The following is a 12,750-nucleotide window of genomic DNA, read 5'->3' as shown; positions in this document are numbered from 1 at the left end:
TAACTCCAGTTAGAATGACAAAATGAAGAATACAGACGCTAGTAAAGGCTAGCAAGGATGTGGGGAAATAGGAACTCTTATACACTGTTGGTGGGATTGTAAATTAGTGTATGCACTATGGACATCAGTAGAGAGGTTCCTTGAAATACTAAGAATGCACCATATGACCCAGGTACACTACTCCTTGGTATCTTTCCAAAAGAATTGAAGTCAGAATCTTACAGTAATACCTGCATATCTATGTTTTTAGCAGCACGAATAGCAGATTATTGAATCAACCTAGAAATTCATCAACAGATAATTGCATAGAGAAAATGTAGCACCTATACACAGTGGAATTCTACTTATCAAAAAAAACCCAACAAAATTATGTCGCTTGTAGAAAAATGAATAAAACAACACAGTAGTATACTAAGTAAGACCTGCTTCAGAAATTGAAGGTTCAAATGTTTTCTCTCTTATGTGATAATTGGGAAACAACCAGGAAACCAAAGGGACTTTAAATAATTGAGGGAAGAGACCAACAACTTCCACTTCCAGAATAGTGAAAGGAGATGGGTGGAGGGTGGGGACGTGGGGAGAGGCAAAGGAGAAACTGATGAAAGAGACAAATTATGCTATGCCCAGGTATAAATGTACCACTCCCAATCTCACTATTATGTGTGGGGAGGGTGGGTAGCAGGGTAAGACCTGAAGGGAAACACCTGTGTCCATGTTTGTTTGTATGACTTTGAAACCTCACTATGATGTATAATTAAAATAAAGTATAAAAATAATTAAAAATTAATAAGATACTAGGAAACCAAATAACTTTGGGGGACAAAGCCCAAGCCAGTAAAAGGAAGAGGAATTACCAATTGGAGAGGGGGATAATAAAAAAAACTTCTATAAATAAAAGCATAATATATTTGAGTAGATAACAGTGGAGAATTTCTTAGGATAGGTAAAATCCCCATAATCAAGGAGCCTGATAGACTCTAAGCAGGGCAGAAATGTGAAATTCAAACTTAGTTACATTGTACTGAACCTAAAATATCCAAATAATATGACAAAAGGCCTTGAATTGAATAAGCATTGCCCACCAAGTGACTAGTGTACTAGGACGGGCATTCAAACAAAGGTCCAACCTGCGCCCAGTCTCTGGAAAGACATTGTTTTCCTAGAATGGAATTGGTCTGGATGAATTAGTTGTCAAATAGTATGAAATGCTATTTTTTATTTTTCATGAGTATAATGAATTTAAGTCACCAAATTTGGCATGTAGTAGTTATGGCTAAGTGTGAGATGATTAAAAATGGAAATTAGTACTGAAAATACCAGGGCTAGTGATGTGTTAACTCAGTGACTAATCATACTAGTAATTTTTTTTTGCTTCCTTATGTTTGTGGTTCAAAATCTGTACATCTAGAATGAATCAGTTTATGTTTCTCACTATGGTTTTTCTTTCCAGATTCAGAGTTTTTTTTTTTTTTTGTCAAAATGTAATCTGCTGGATACACTGAGAAGTGTATATCCTTTTTACTCCTCCACCCATCCACCCTCCTTGTTGTATTAATTCGGGGCAGTGGTGAAAACTAATATGTAAAACAGGGTTCAGAGTAGACAAACCCCAGTTCTATTATTGTCAAGCAATTTCAGGCAAGTAACTTCTAAGTCTCAGACTTCTTGAAAATGTGAACATTGATATCTACTTTATTTGAACTTGGTTGAAACAATGAGCAAAGCAAAGATCTTTCTATGTTCTAGATGTCAGTCAACTTAAAGTCTTTCTAAAAGCACTATTCTATTTGTCAGCGTAAACTCGTGTTCACACTAAGGGCTCTACCCACTTGGTTTCTCCTCCACTCCTCCCCTCACCCTTCACCTGTCCTCGCATTTCAAGGTTTAAACTATGACTTTAGTTTGTGTGTCAGCAACTCCCGGACACGTTTCCATGCTGTTTACATGTAGGGTTAACATTTCCCTACATAACCTGCATCTGCTCCTTGTCTACATTAAACAGCCCAAATTTCGATTGCTTCATATTTAACCTCATTTCATAGAGGAAGTCTTTGGATTGACAGAGATTTAAGTGATTTGCCAGGGATAATAAAACCAGTCAGCAACAGAGCCAAGGCAAGAAGCCAGGGATCCTGACTTTTATCCCCAAGTACTTCCTCTACTTCCGCTTTAGCTGGCAGGGCGAGCCCCAGCCTGGTTACACCCAAGCTCCGTGGGATGCTACGACAGAATCTGCAGAGAAAGACCCTCTGTGTGCTTCTGGGCGAGGTGCATTTCTTTCCCATGACGCAGTTATTAATTCCTCGGGCCGAAGAACACGTCCCGACTGCTGCTCTGGGCCAGCCCGCCAGCCTTCCTTCACCGGATCCTCAGGTGCCGCAATCATGGCCTCCACGCATGACTTGTATTTTTCTTTAGTGCCAACAGGAAAATGTCATTATTTTAACCTAGCCAAATCTCCCTCCAGAACTCACCACTCACTTCCAGCCCCTGCCCAGACATATTTGCCCATAGCAGAGAGCCTGAAGAGGAGGAAAAGGGGATGCAGGCATTATTTGCGACTCTGCTGTTTTTCACATTTTCTTATCCTGCAATTCTCCCAGCTACCAAGCCAGGGATGTAGGGGTCATCCACACTAAGCCAGCCTCTAAGCCACACCATTCCCACCTCACTTAGCCCCCATCTGCCCCCAGAGCCTCTGCAATGCTCCTGCCTTCTCCCATGTTTACTCTACCTTTCACTAATTTTCTTCTGCACCACTGAAATGACCCCTCAACTAGTCTCCCAGGTTCCAGTCTGTCCCTACTATGGTCATTTTATTCACTGCAGTGTGATTGCTCTTGAATGCAAATCTCAGCCAGGAGTATGGTACATACTTGTAACCCCAGTATTTAGGAAGCTGAGACAGGAATGTCGCCGCTTTCAGGCCGGCCTCAGCAACTTAGCGAGACCCTCTTTTAAAAAAAAGCTAGAGGTGTCTCTTAAGAGGTAGAATGTCCCCCGGTTTAATCCTTAGTACCTACCATATACAAAATAATATGAAGTCAAATGCAGATCTTACTAGGTCATTCTCCTGCTTGAGTTTCCTCTTCAGTGAACCCTTGGTCTATGAGACAGACTGCTGTGGCCAGAATGTGCATGTTCCTCCTAAATTCCTATTTTGAAGCATAATCCCCAGGGTGATGGTTTCAGCAGGTGAGCTCTTTGGCAGGTGGACAGATTATGAAGGCAGAGACCTCACAGATGAGATGAATGCTCTTGTACAAAAGTCCCCAGAGAGATGCTCTCCTCATCCTTCTGGTGCAGACACAGCGAGAAGCCCCATCCAGGACCAGAAGCAGGCCCTCAGCAGACACTGAATGTGCACGGGCCGCCGTCTCTGGCTCTCCAGCCTCCCTGGGTATAAGAGATAAATTTCTGTTATTTATAAGCTACTCAGTTTGTGGTATTTTTATAGTTACCTGGATAAATTAAGATATAGATTAATAAATAAGAAAGACCATGAATCAGATACTTCATAAAATTATCTTTTTTTTTTTAATGTGGTACTGGGCTTAAACCCAGAGGCATTCTACCTTTGAACTACATCTCCAGGCATTTTTATTTTTTTTTTAATTTTGAAACAGGGTCTCACTTAGTTGCTGAGGATGGCCTCTACTCTGCAATTCTCCTGTCTTAGCCTCTCAAGTACTACTGGGATTACAGGTGCATACCACTGAGCATGGCTGCAAATTACTTTTTCTCCCTTCTTTCCTCCCTTTCTTCCCCCCGGCCTCTTCCTTTTTCCTTTTACTTCTCTCTATTCCCCTTCACCCCTTCTTCCTCCTCCCCCCCTTCCTAGGCAGTTACTTTATCACTGAAGCCACAAATCTTAAGATTTGTCTTAAAACACATTAAGTAGACTCAGCTCTGGGGTGTGTGTGTGTGTGTGTGTGTGTGTGTGTGTGTGTGTGTGTATGTGTGTGTTACTGGGGATGGAACCCAGGGGCATTCTATCTCCAAACTACACCCCCAACCCTATATTTTTTATTTTTTATTTTGAAATGAGGTCTCACTGAGTGGCAAAGGGCTTTACTAAGCTGTCCTCAAACCACGATCCTCCTGTCTCAGCCTCTCAAATGCTGGGATTACAAGTGTGCACCACCATGCCTGGCTTGAATCCTCGTAAAGTAGTTCAAATTGTGATAATCCTGGGGCTTTTTGGTCAAAAATGGTCCTAACACATTATCTTACTCAATTTGCTATTTCTTACCCATTGATCAAAATTTATACCAGCAACTAGGTATGTGTGTTACGCTTATTGAAAGAAAACATGTTCATGGTAAAAATCCAAACAGTATAAGGGTTATACAGTTTAAAAAGAAATACATTTTTCTCTTACTTTAAAGCCCTCGGTTGGGTTCCATCCCTCAGGGATAACAATTTTACCAGTATGGTAAATATTCCCAGTGGGTATATGTTCCCAGAAACGTCTCTGCACTCACAATCATATTTGACAACTCCCATGAGAGCTTTCGTTCCTTTTAGTACATTTATTTGCTTATGTATTTGTTTATTTTCCCAGAATAGGAAGTAGAGGCCAAATGTTGTATTGCAGACATGTGCTATTCTTTACTCCATTCTGATGGACATGTATGAGTTTCCAGACTCACGCTCTCCTCTCCTCTTTCTTTTTTATTTTCTATAAAACTTTAATGTATGTTCTTAATTGTATTCATGTGTGAAAGTATATCCATAGGTTAAATTCATAGAAGAGAAATTTCTGAGACAAAGAGTACATAAATTTTACATTTTAGTAACTATTGCCAAAATATTTCAAAAAGCCAGGCCTCTTGGCGCATGACTGTAATCCCAGCATTCAAGACAGGGGGCTAGGACAGGAGGACTGTGGTTCATGGACAGCCTAAGCTACTTAGTGAGGCCTTTTGCAATTTAGTGAGACCCTGTTTAAAAATAATGAATAAAAATAATAGGTCTGGGGGTATAGCTTGAAGGTAGAATGCCCCTGTGTTCTATTCCCAGTACCATAAAAACAAAAACAAAAAAAATTCAACAGAATTTGTAATTATTTTCCCTGTTAGTCTATGATACAGCCTAGTTCCCAGCATCTCTATGAATATGCTGTGTATCCAACTTTTGATCTTTTCCTAGCTGCTAAATGAAAATTATTAGCTCATTGTTTGAGCCTGCATTCTCTATTTTTGAGTAATGCTGGGATTCATTTTGTATATTTACAGTCATTTATTTTTTTTTGCTTGCTATTTTTTCTATTGATTATTACTTTTTGTCTTGTATTTAAGATATTTATATATTAATAAAACAAGCATCTTTCTGCTTAACAATGGCAAAATATTTACTTTGTATTTTTTAATATTTATTTTGGTTTTTTTCAAAGAAAATTATTTGTGATGAAGTTAATACAATAAAATCACCAACTTTTCCTTTTCTGCCATCTGGAGTTTGTGTTTTTGCCTTCATTTCAAAGTGTACTTTTTTTTTCAAAATACATGTTTGCTCCATCTGCAATTTACTTCGATATAAGGCAACAGCTGAGGTTTAGCTTCAATTTTTTTCAAATTGTTCATCATTTTCTTAAATTCTATTCAACTGCTCATCCCTTCTTCCTCCCATTGGCTTTAAATACTTCCCTTAGCATGTGCTTCATTTCCATGGGAATTTAATTTCCAACTTTCTATACTAGCCTGCTGATAGCTTAGGCACCATAAGAATTTAAAATTTCATATGCACACAATAGGAGTTTACTCAACCATAAACAAGAACATAATTGTGTCCTTTGCAGAAAAATGGACGAAACTAGAGAATATTATGCTAAGTGGAGTTAGTCAGTCTTAGGAAGTCAAGGATCATATGTTTTTACTCATATGTGGAAGATAGAAACTAAGAAACAAAAGGAACTTCAGTCAAATGAGGAGAGAATCCAGTGGAATAGTGGGAGGGGACTGTGGGAAGAAGACTGAGAAGGGAAAAAGGAGACCTGAAGAAGGAAATAGTTCAAACAAGGCCACGTTCAAATGTGAAGTGTCTACCAATTTCACTAATACGTGTGGGGAAGAAGAAAGTAAGAGTGGCGTGGGCTGTGAAGGGAAACACAACAGTAATGCGCCCATGTATTGATGTATCATTTTTGAATCTTACTGTGATGTGTAATTGTAATGCACCAATAGAAGTATAAAAAAGTTACCACACCTGTTTATGCTTTAGCATCAGGTGCTGCGAATCTCCCATTGCAACTTCAGAGATTCCACGGCTCTTCTCAAATGTTTGTTCTGCTACATGAACTCTAGAATCAACTTGTCTCTTTCAAAAGAAATGAACCTACTTGTATTTTATTGAAGTAGCACATACATAGATCAGTTTAGGCAAAATTAGTATCTTCATAACACTGGGCCCGAGCTCAGGTACAGCTTCCTCTCAGTGTTCATGTGTGGAGGCACATCTGTGTTTAATGGCATTTACAGTTCTCATTAAGTCTTCACCATTTCTGGTTTAGTATATTCTTAGATAAATTCTGTAGTTGTAATTTCTATGATTTAAATGGAATCTTTCACTCTGTTGTATTTCTAACATGCTGTTGCTTTGCTATGGAAAAGCTCTTGCTGTATGCATATAAATTCAATAACCACTAACTCACCGAACTTTTAAAGAGACTGATGCATAGAGACTGACTTGATTATTTTGAGGTATTGCGTTATGTAATGTTGGCATCCTCAACTCTTAACAGTTTTTATTTCTTTCTTAGACTTTTATAGATTTCTTGTTTCTTTCTCTTCTCAGATAACCTTGGTAAGTATCCCAGGACAATGCCATATGATATTAATGACTATAAACACTCTTAATCTTATACACCTTTTTTTTTTTTTTTTTGCAGTACCAGGGATGGAACCCAGGGCACTGTACCTCTGAGCTACACTCCCAGCTCTAGTTTTTAGTCTTCTTAGTTTTGAAACAGGGTCTCCCTGAGTTGCAAAGGGCCTCCCCAAGTAGCTGAGGCTGTCTGTGAACCGCCAGACTCCATCTCCCGAATGCTGGGATTACAAGCGAGCGCCACCACACCGGGTCCTCTTGTACACCTTTTAATGGAACTCTGAAAGTTTTACCATTAGGCATGAAGTTGGCTTTGGCTGACCTTAAGATTTCCAAAGCAATACTAAAATATGTGTAGGAGAAAACACATCTCTACTTTTAATAGGATGCAAACACTCCTATTTTGCTCAAAGAGATTGTTTTATTTAGTTCCAACAAGTCAGGCAAGCTCAGCCTGTGTTTCTTCTAAGAGGCCAGCTGCTAACAGGGAGAAGGAATTCCCCTGTATGCCAAGACTCTTTCCCAGGATTCCTTCTAGTTCACCTCTCCATGAACCAGACCCTCCTGCCCAGCCTTGCTGAAGGCTTGCTAGGTATGAGTGTCTAGTTGTGATTTCCAGCTGACAGGTGCATGTGGCTATCTCACCACTCCATATCTTTCATAGTGTTCCTTACAAATAATAAACATATTTTATCCATATTTTATTCCTTTGCTTTTTTCTTAACTGTTCATGATAATTTATTAGAGCCTCAAAGGCCTAATAGTAGCTTTTGAGTATAAAATCTCTAATAAAAGTTGACTTATCAAATACCATTGTAGCATTTATTAAATATAATTACAAATTTTCTACTATTTCACTGAGAGATGCCAATTCATTAAATCATTACTTGCATAAAATCATAATAAAACACTTAAATGTTTATGATTAAATAGTAATACCATAAACCAATGTTTACTATCCTCATTACCCTGTGTTTTATTATTATGATTCCTCAAAATTAGTAAAGAATAGCATTTCATTATACACATACACACAGACACACACACATATCACATTTTTCTTACCTATTTACCTGTCAAAAGACATTAGATCGTTTAAATATCTTGACTATTGTGAATAATGCTACACTAAACATGAGATACTGAGTTTTTGAGATACTGACTTTATTTCCTTTAGATACATTTCCAAAGTGCTGTGGCTGGGTTATATAGTAGTCTATTTTTAGATTTTGTAGAATCTCCATACTGTTTTCCCATAAAGGCTTTATCAATTTACATTCCCACCAACAGTGTTCAAAAGTTCCCTTTATTTCACATTCTCACCAATTCTTATTATCTTTCATATTTTTGGTAATAGCCATGTTAACAAGTGTGAGATGATATATCATTTTAGTTTTGATTTGGTTCTCTGATGATTAGTGATGTTCAGCACCTTTTCACATACCTGTTGGCCAACTGTTTGTTGTCTTTTGAAAAAAAATGTACATCCATTTGACAAGTTGGGTCCTTCCCCTCCCCCACGTGATCTCACAGTGGGGACAGGAGGCAGGACCCCAGGTGCCTTGAGACTCCAGGTACCACAATACATACTTGAGATCTCGAGACTACAGGTGTCGCGAGAGAATCAGCATGCCTATAAGACATCGGTGCCTCCGATCCGCCACGTGAGTTAGCTGGCTCATCAGGACTATGTGCAACTCTCCAGACATGTGGCCTGTCAGTCCCTTCCCCCAGCTGACTCCCCAGAGGGTCCCGGGTTGGGTCCGAATAAAGCAGTGGTCTCTGGTAACCCGGTTGGTGTTTTTACCTCCCTCCTAAATTCCCTATTTTCATCCTTTCACCATTGATCATTTTTTATTGAGTTACTTGTGTTTTTACTATTGAAATGTATGAGTCTTTATTTATTATTATTATTATTGTTATTATTATTATTATTATTAATTATTATTTGGTGGTACTGGGGTTCCTGGAAGCCCTTCTACTCTGGGTTACACTCCCAGACCTATTTTTACATTTTTTTTCAAATTTGGAAACAGGGTCTCCTAAGCCAGCGCGCGTGGCTGGCTTCTAACCTGCGCGATCCTCCTGTCTCTGCCTCCCAAGCGGGGATTACAAGCATGTGCCACCACGCCCGGCTGACTCTTTATTTAGATATTAACTTCTTACCAGAGATATGGTTTGAAAGTATCTTCTCTTGGATGCCTTTTCATTTTGTTCATTGTTTCCTTTGCCATGCAGAAATTTTTTAGTTTGACTATCTTTTTTTTTCGGGGGGGGGGGGGTATTGTTGCTATAGGACCTATATCTCCCTTCCCTGCCAGAAATAAATCACTGGCCAGAACAGTGTCTAAGAACTTTCTCCCTATGTTTTCTTCCAGAAGTTTCATTGTTCCATGTCTTACAATTAATGTTTTAATAAATTTTAAATTAATTTTTGCCTATGGTATGACATTTTATATATGGTCCAATTTGATTCTTCTGCATGTAGATATCCTGTTTTCACAATATCATATATTGAATGTTGTGGTTTGGGGATAAGTGTTACCATTTGGGGAAACTGTCCTTGGGCACCTTTGTTAAGCTCCAGGAAATAATTCCCATAAAACCACGGGTTCTTGTCCACTCAGGACAGATGTACACTGGTCAGGACTCTTGCTGACGATTTAAATGAGTTTATTAAAAAGATAGAAATAGAGAAAGCAGTTACAGCCTCATGTTACCCAGGGATAACATGAGGGGGTGCTTCGAACGAAGTCATTGATGCACAAAACCTGGAACAGCTTTTATAGACACAACATCCCTCATCTCGTTCTACGTAATTCTGTGACAGAAGTAAAGTCCGTCCCCTTAATTTTTCCCATCAAACTCTTATTTTACACCCAGGTTTCTCCTTTCAGGAAGGTCGATTCCCTCCCTGAATCCTCTTAACTAGATATCAATGATTATGTAAACCTATCTTTAGAACCTGAAGTCCAAAGTTCCACCTCTCCACTTACTAATTACTTTTAGCAAGGGTACTTTACATCGCAATAGCTGCTTGCTTCCTGGCCAAAACCAAGTCCTGATTTGCCTGCCATTCCCTTCCACAAGTTTGCCCTTCATCCCAATTTTTGAAATATATTTATTAATAATTGGAGCTTTTTTCTCAAACCTTTCTAGGCCATTCCTAACACTGGCACACCCAGAACTGCCAAAAAAAAATATATATATAAACAAACAAAAGAAAAGAAAGAAAGAGAGAAAGAAGGGAAAAAAAAGAAAGAAAGAAAATACAAGAAACTACATTTAGGACAAATCAAATTAAAAAGAACTTTTGCTAACTTCCTCTATATTCCTCTATCTCTGTTCTGACCTAGAAAACATAGAAGCAGAGGAATAAACAGACAGAGAAGATGAATTCAAAGTAGAGAATGAAAATAAACATTGGTGGTTTCATCCAGGATCATGATTGTAAACATCATCTATGTACCAATGATCCCCATGATTACAGCTCCATCCTTGAACTCTCTCTTGAATTTCGTACTTGTATATTTAGATTTCTACTGACATCTCCACCTGAATATCTAATGAGTTCTCAAAGCAAAAATGTCTAAAATCAAATACTTAGCCATTCCCAACACTCTGGTATATTTTTCATTCTTTGCATTACAGTTGGTGGCAATTCTATACTTCTAATTTGTTTAGGGCAAAAATCTTAGAGATTTTCTTGCGTTCTCTTTATAAAATATCTCAATAGCTGATACTACAGATTTCCATCCTCAGCCCAAAACATTGGCTGGTACATTGAAAGCACTTTATATATATTTTTGTTAACTAAATACATAAGCAATAATATGCTGTTATACCCTAAGTATGAGAACAACAAAATCCCTTCAGATCTCTTATGACAGGGAATGCATTTTTTTATTAACTCAGATGTTATTTGTGTAACTTTTTAAAATCCCCAGGATATTTTTTTCTATTGCAGTTTATAGATGTTTCTAATGGAACCTGAGGATACAATCTGGAGTTATATTAAGAAACCTATCCTCATTAATGGTGGTACATAGAGCATAGGATATAAAATAATTTTAGGAAATCATACATAATTTATTTTAACATGGCCAGCATATAGCTCAGAGAAACACTCATGAACAACTTGGCTAGACATGCCAGCATAGAGCCTCAGAAACTTTTCTAGACATATCATCATAGGGGTCAAACCAGGACTTCTGTGCTGCAGTTGATAATCACTTGGATCATAAAGCATCTTCTCACTTTTGATGAAATTATATCATCAATACATTTGAACTGGTGATAGGAGTCTGGGAGGTTTGATAAGTCTCCATGAGCTTGCAAAAGACACTGGGAAACATTCAGATTCTATAAAGATCGAGTTTTGTTTTCACCATGAGAGTCTGCTCGTGTGTATGACTCTGATCCAGAGACTTGCTCTGGTGCTGCTCTTTCTGCTGATGGAAAATCAGTAAGACACTTCTGACCAGGCCAACTTCTGAAACTCCTCTTCCATTCCTAGACTTAGTTCATTATTCCCTACTTTCTGTTTGTTTGTATTGTATTATTTTGCTGATTATTGGAAATGCTCTAAATCTTAGAATTTATACACTGTTTTGTATATCTATATGACCGAAATTGTTAGATTTGCTAATGTGAAGTGTGCTGTTTGAGGCTCCGTCATTGTTAATTGGCAAAGCAGACACCCACTATCTAAACTTAGAACTTAGCTTAACTTTACTTAGACAATTTCCTGATAAATTCCTGTATGCTATAATCTTTAAGTGTTAAATAAACCTTGAAGCATTGTGGAAAGACACAAATTGTGTGTGATGTTGTGCTGGTATTGTGAAATTGCTCCATTATTGATTTCCAATAAAAATGTGAAAGGCAGTCAGAGTCTGGATGCTATACAGGAGCTCGGGCAGGGGGAGATGGCAGCTTTGCCTGTTACTCTTCAAAGCTTCCCCTCCCCTCTGTTCTATGTTTACCCATAGTAAAGCCTTTAGCCTTAAAAGTACAAGGGACACTGGGCATGGTGGCACACACTTGTAATCTCAGTACTTGGGAGGCTGAGATAGGAGGATTACGCAGGTTCAAAGCTAGCCTCAGCTACTTAGTGAGGCTCTCAGCAACCTAGTAAGACCCTGTTTCAAAATAAAAATATAAAATAGGTCTAGAAGTATAACCTAGAGGTAGAAAAGCTTCTGATTTCCACCCCCAGTAACACACACACACACACACACATATATACACAAATATATGTATATATATGTGTGTGTATACATATATATATATATATATATGTATACACACACACATACACACAAGGGACAATTAAAACCTCTAAGATCACAGTGACTCTTGTGCATTTCAGAGTCTTAAAGATATCAAGAACCTTATGCCTTGCTCTGAGAGATTACACACAGCTGCACTGGCTGTAATTAGTGCTTCTGTTTCCTTCCTATTCTTTGGGAACCAGGCTTGGTATGGGAAATGTAAACTCCCTATGTTACTTTAAAGCATCCATGGTTTATGGGCAACCAACAAAGCCCAGTGTAACAGAGGTAAAAGCAAGGTAGATCATTGACCCCTGCACTTAGTAAGTACACTATCCAGAGACAAGGAGGCACCATTTGCCTAAGAGATAAGTTACTAGCCCATTGCCATGGTAGTGCTGATAAGAATATACCAATAAAAAATTGTTTTGAAGGACCGGGATCTGACGGTTGGGTGGAGAGCTCCGCTTTCGGGCTCCCCAGTGTGTCTGCCAGGCAGGCTGCTTTTCTCTTCTTTCTTCTCCATTTTCCACTGACTTTGTAATAAAGATTTACTTAAGCTGCAACTGAATTGTCTATTAGTTTATAAAATCAGTTTCAGGATTCAACATATATCTATTTTAATCAAGGAAAAGAGCCCACTGCACCATTA

This window comes from Muscardinus avellanarius (assembly GCF_963383645.1).
Source record: "Muscardinus avellanarius genome assembly, chromosome: 6".
In the NCBI taxonomy this organism is placed as follows: Eukaryota; Metazoa; Chordata; class Mammalia; order Rodentia; family Gliridae; genus Muscardinus; species Muscardinus avellanarius.
The sequence above is the reverse complement of the archived record's forward strand: the minus strand, read 5'-3'. Positions refer to the sequence as shown.